Source organism: Rhinopithecus roxellana, chromosome 8 (genome assembly GCF_007565055.1).
Source record: "Rhinopithecus roxellana isolate Shanxi Qingling chromosome 8, ASM756505v1, whole genome shotgun sequence".
NCBI lineage: Eukaryota > Metazoa > Chordata > Mammalia > Primates > Cercopithecidae > Rhinopithecus > Rhinopithecus roxellana.
Genome location: NC_044556.1, coordinates 76,933,483 through 76,939,838, shown reverse-complemented (window position 1 = coordinate 76,939,838; position 6,356 = coordinate 76,933,483).

Genomic DNA, 6,356 nt, shown 5'->3' with positions numbered 1-6,356 from the left:
TGCAGCTGTGGGCCACCTGATACTGAGTGGAGCAGACAGAGCCTGGACTGCCTGCAAGGAGCCCCTGGGTCTAGCTGGATTTTGGAAAATTTGACAAAGGTTAGGAGCAGGAACACTGGGGATGTTTGTCAGAGCTAATGAGATCTGTCCTTTCCAGAGACATCAGGAGCTGAACCTACCCTGGCTGTAGATTACTGGCTTTTTCCAGCAAGAACCAAATATTGCTGTGGATAATTTGAATACTTTCCAAAGAACAAAAGACCTTAGGCATATGTGTGGTGGTCTGTGTGTGTCCTTTGAGCAGAGGGAGAGAGAAGAGCATTTGAGGTGAAATAGTATGATGTGGGGGGAAAGTGACACATAGTATAGGCAATGACCCAGACTCTCTGCATTAGGAGAGGGTCTTTGGAGAGAGAGAGAGAGGGGTGGGGGGAGAGAGAGAACCTCAGGAATGTGGATTGGAGGCTGACTGGATGTAGAGACTTTATTCTTAGAACATTTGAAAGCTGGTGGTGGTGTCACTATCTAGTGAACTTCTTTCTGGAGCTTCAGCTACCAGAAAGTAAATTAATAATAAAAGGACATTTGGGAGGCTGAGGCAGGCGGATCACGTGAGGTCAGGAGTTCAAGACCAACCTGGCTAACATGGTGAAACCTCGTCTCTACTACAAATACAAAAATTAGCCCGGCATGTTGGCGCACGCCTGTAATCCCAGCGACTCAGGAAGCTGAAGCGGAAGAATCTCTTGAACCTGGGAGGTGGAGGTTGCAGTGAGCCCAGATTGCACCACTGCACTCCAGCCTGAGAGGCCAACAGATGTCTCAAAATAATAATAATAATAATATAAGGGGACAGTTGCTCAGTGCTCTGTGGATCAGTTTTATCAGGGCTTGATAGCTCCTAGGACAGAGTCTGTTACTGTCAGACCCGAGCTGGCTCCTGCTCACAGGGGAGCCGGCACTGCAGGATGCACTCCAGGATGCCCGACTCTGGCAACATTACTGGTTCAGCACAAACCTGGCCAACTGGGAAATGGCCCAACCTCTTTTGCTTAGTTTGGAAATGAGGGAAAATCCATGATGCTGTGTGTGGTACAGTAGAAAGATGTCTGTACCAGATGAGATGAGATGAGATGCCTGGCTCCAGTCTTGGCTCTGCCACTAACTGGCCACATGACCGCAGATAAATCCCCTCTTTCTGAATCTAGTTTTCTTGTCTATAAAATGAAGAAGCTTGATTGGGTGACAATATCAAGGAGCACTTTGGAGGCATTAGCTCTATGCCAGGCTCTGAGCTGAGGGACTTACAAGCATTAGTTCATTCAAATATCTCACCAATCCCATCAGGTAGGTATTGTTTTTAAGCCCATTTTACAGATGAGGTATAACTGAGGCACAGAGGGTTCAAGTAACTTGCATAAGGTGCTGAAACCAGGATTCAAGCCCAGGTTTGCCTGACTTTGAAGTCAGTGTCCTTAACTGCGGCATTGGATCATCTTTAAGGTCTGACATTCTAAAATTTCTTTCTGGAAGAGAAAGGCACAGAGGAGTGGGAGAGAGGAAAAGGAGAGAGGGACAGAGAATAACTTCTTGCATGATAAAAATTGGAGGCCTTTTTCTTGTAAGAAGAAATGGGTGTGTGCAGGGTGGGGTGTGGAGGTGAGGAGCTGTATGATGAGATATCTTCTCATTGCATATTTTTGCAAACATGTTCTATTTTGCCTTCAAGGAGCCTCTCAGCAAGGGTGACTATTGTATTGCCGATAGGAGCAAAAACTCCCCCATGTACCTTTCTCTGACCCCCCATCCTTGACACTTAATTCTGAAAAAATAAAATTTAAGGTGCTCAAACCACTTTTTTATTGCCAAAAGACAGCACCTGGCACTAAAAGCTTACTTTTTCCATGTGTCTTAATTCACTTTGGTTCGTCAAAGCCTCTTGTTTTCATGCAACTGGAAATAAGAAAGATTCAATGTCTTCAGTATCTCCCGACGTCAAGGATTCAATTTGTTGGAGTCATTTCCAAAGCCAACAGCAATTCTACTCCAGGAAAGTGCCTTTCAGACCAGAAATTGCTACAGCACAGACAGCAGAGGGCGCAGGCTTTGGGGAAATTTCTCACTTGAATGCTGCCTGTGTGTCTTTGCGGCGGGGAGTATGTGTGTCTGCACCTGTAAGCAGGAAGAGCAGCTCATGCCTCGGGCTTGCCAAAAAGCAGGACTGCACACTAACACCACCATCTGCTTTGCTTGTTACTGAGCCCAGGCTTTGGAAGCAGACAAAGCAAGGTCTGAATTCCCAACTCTGCCACTTAACAGATGATTGCGTGACATTGGGGATGTTCTAGAGCTTCAGATTCCTTCACTACAGAAAAGAAAGAATGATTTCCTTGCAGAATGATCTGAAGATTCCCTGAGACCATCTTCAGGATGAGTGCTTTCTATATATTACATAGCCCAGTGCTTGACACCAAGTAAGCCCTCATTACGGGTAGCCTGGCTAAATTCCACTTTATGCCATGCACAGATCTAAGTGTTTTAAATGTAGTAGGAAATAGGCCTAGAGAGGGAAAGGAATTTGCTCAAGGCCACACAGCAGGTAATCATGGAACTATGCATGCTGAAGCTCAGGAAGTCTCTCTATAAAATCTGTAATCTTGGCTGGGCGCGGTGGCTCACGCCTGCAATCCCAGCACTTTGGGAGGCTGAGGCGGGTAGTTTGCTTGAGTTCAGGAGTTCAAAACCAGGCTGGCCAACATGGGGAAACTCTGTCTATTAAAAATACAAAAAGTAACCAGGCATGGTGGCATGCAACTGTAGCCCCGGCTACTCAGGAAGCCGAGGCATGAGAGTCGCTTGCACCTCGGAGGCAGAGGTTGCAGTGAGCTGAGATTGCACGACTGCATTCCAGCCTGAGCGACAGAGCGAGACTCTGTCTCAGAAGAATCTGTGATCTTAAACACAACTCTCAGCTGCCATGTATAGTTTACATATATGTTATTGTGTATATTAACAGATTGAAATACATTCTGAAGGTCATTCACACTGATGTGTATTTTAATTGTTCAGGACAGTAGCTGAAGTTTCCACCTGTCCTCACTTCTTACTCTGTGATCAGGGGCTCAACTACTGAAAGGCTACAAAATAAATATACTCTTTGACTCTTAGTTTCCTTATCTGTAAAATGGAGTTATTAGGAAATTAAATAAAAGCATATGTGAAAATGCATGACACACAGTAAAAACTTAATAAATAATTAACATTTTATTATAAGAAGAGAGAGTATACCATGGCAAATACATCATAAATCTGATTGCTTCCCTCTGTTAGTCTCCATGAGTTTTCTTTTTTACATTTATAGTCACAGGGGCCTCCCTCTGCAATGCTCGTTTCTTTAATGTTTTATTTCCTGTACCAGGACCGCTGGACTTTCTGAATCAGTTTCCATCCTGGAACTTCCTCAAGAGGCCTCAGGGAAGGATATAGGCTGTGGCTAAGTAGAATAAAGGCAGAACTTTAATCTCAGGTTCTTGTTTAAGGTGAATTTGTCTCCATTCCTAAAGACTCTTGTCTTGTTCCCAGCCCATTAAGTGCCCTGGAAACCCACAGAAGGAAAACACATACTGAAGATGCAATTAAATTTACGTATATCCCAAGACACAGAGACACTCGTCTCATCTTCCTTTCAGGTTTAACAAGCTTCTTTTTTAGGAGAGCCTCCAAATGAAACCCCATTACTGAAGTCTTGGGAAACACCACTCATTCATTCACAGAAAAATCTGGATGCTTACTTTCATTGATCCTATTTCAGGAACAAAATGTCTGAGGCCTCAAGAGGGCTCTTCCTCAAAAGGGCAAGACACAAGTATAGGAATCTCAGAGTCTTCCTGACCATAGATGTGTCCACTGCAATGGCTCAGGCAAGAGACAGTGGTGGCTTAGAATAAAGTGGGGATAGTGGACAAGGAAAGAAGTGGTGGGCTGAAGTTTGTTTTGGAGATAGAACCCACAGGACAGGCTAGCAGATTAGATGGGAATGAAGGAAAGGAAGAATCAGGGATGACTCCTGGATTTGTCTCAGTCTGAGACAAATCAGTCTGTGTCTGAGTCCTGCATGAAATGCTGCAAGTTCTAGGTTATTTCTGCATAGGGCATTGTTTGTGATAAAAAGTTTGGAAACAGCCAACAAGAAGAGATGGGTAAATAATTACATCTATGCAATGGAATGTGGTGGTGCCAGGTTAAAACAATAAAAAAGCCTCAAAGAAAAACATGTAGACCATATTGTTGACTTGAAAAACGTAACAGTATGTATAGTATGCTATCATTTGTATTAAAATACAAGGTGAATGTATACATAGCCCCATTTGCTTATATATGAATAGGATGTCTCTGGAAAGATATACCAAGAAGTCGGTAGCATTCGGTACTTCTGGGGAAAAGTTGGTGGGTAAGGACAGGGTGAGACGGAAGCTTGTTGTCTACTATTTTGTACTCTCTGAATTTTGAGTCATGTGACTATGTTGCTTTATTAGTTTTCTATTACTGCTGTAACAAATGATCACAAATGTAGTGGCTTAAAACAGTGCAAATTTATTATCTTATAGTTCTGTAGGGTAGAAGTTTGACACAGGTCTCACTGGGCTAAAATAAAGAGACTGGTGAGCTGCACTCCTTTCTGGAGGCTGGAGGGGAGACTGTTTCTTGGTCTTTTCTAGCTTCTAGAGTCTCCCTGCAGGCCTTGGCTCATGGCCCCTTCCTCTGTCTTCACAGTCAGCAGAGTGTCTCTGACTCTTCTCCCAAATTCATGTCTTCCTCTGACCACAGAGGGGAAAGGTTACCTACTTTTAAAGACTCCTGGGACTAAATTCACCCCATCCAGATAATCCAAGATAACTCGCCTCAAGGTACTTAATTACATTCACAGAGTCCCTTTTGCCATGTAAAGTCACATATTAACAGATTCTAGGGATTAGATACGAGCATGTTTGGAGGCCATTATTCTGCCTACTACAATTACTTATTCAAAAACAGTTTAAAACATAATGAAAAAATAGTGACTCCTCAGCTTTTTGGTTTGAGCCATCAGGTGGATAATTTACAGAGTACAGGGACTGAGGCAGCAGAAACAGGCTGGAGGAAGCAGAGAGTCGAGAGACTTGTTTGGGCATATTAAGTTTGAGATGCCAGTAGACTTTTCAGGGGTGATATCAGCTTGACTCTTGAATGTGTGGGTCTGGTGGTCATAGGGTTGTTAGGGCTGGAGATAGTAATTTGGGAGCTATCAGTGTATAGAAAGTGGTTAGAGTCATGAAACTGGCCAAGAGCACCTAGAGAGGGTTTGTGGAGGAAGGAGAAGCCCCAGGACTGTGCTCTGAAGCCTGCAGGTAGGTGAAGGAGGAAGAGGAAGCCAAGGAGGCCAAGAAGGAGCACCAGTGGGGATGCAGAAAAACCCCATTACCTCTTCCGGGAGGCTTCCCCACGCAGCCTGGATCTAAAGAGCCTCCATCCTACTCCCTAGTTGCCTCTATCACACCCCATTGTTCATTTTGTTTATGGGATGATCACAGTCTGTAATTCTCTTGTTTTGTTTCTTTGCTTATTGCCTGTCTTTCCCCACCGTGTTGTAAGTTTCATGACAGCAGAGCTTCGCCCATCTTGATCACTGCTGTATCCCCAGCACCTAGTCCAATACCTGGCTCAGAGTAGGCACTCAGTAAATGTTTGTTGAATGAATGAGCGAATGAATGGGTGGATGAAAACAAATTTAATTCCTCTACCCTTAATCCATAAACAAAGAAAATGGCTCTAAAATTTAAAAGTTAAGGGGAAAAAAAAGTGCAGCTCTCTTACATCCTCTGCGGACCGTTCCTCATGTTAGGGTCGCATAGGAGTTGTCTACTGAAAGCACCAGGAAGATACCTCTGTTCCACCTGTGCCACCTTGCTTGAAATCCTACCATTGTCATTCCCTGGAGTGAGGATCATTCTCTTAGCACAGTACCCAATAATTAGTAATCACTCAATACATTTGAGTTCTTCTTTTTTAAAATTATTATTCAGTCTTTAAAAAATGCAAATATCCCGGGAAAGATGGCCCACAAAGTATGAATTCGTGTCTCAGCAGAAATAGCTGAGGAAGAACCTGGTTTTTCCTTAAACTGGTTGTTTCCCCCACCAGCAGCACATGGCTTCATTTTTGCATTATCTGAGATTAGTCTACAGGGGTGGAGTTGCAGAAAGGGGGAAAGGGCTTTCCAGAAAATGCTAGGGAATCTAAAGCAAACTTCAATATCTGATTTTGCTGAGGCTCATGCCTGCACAGCATGAAGGTTGCTCTGCAAGCCACGTCAGCCA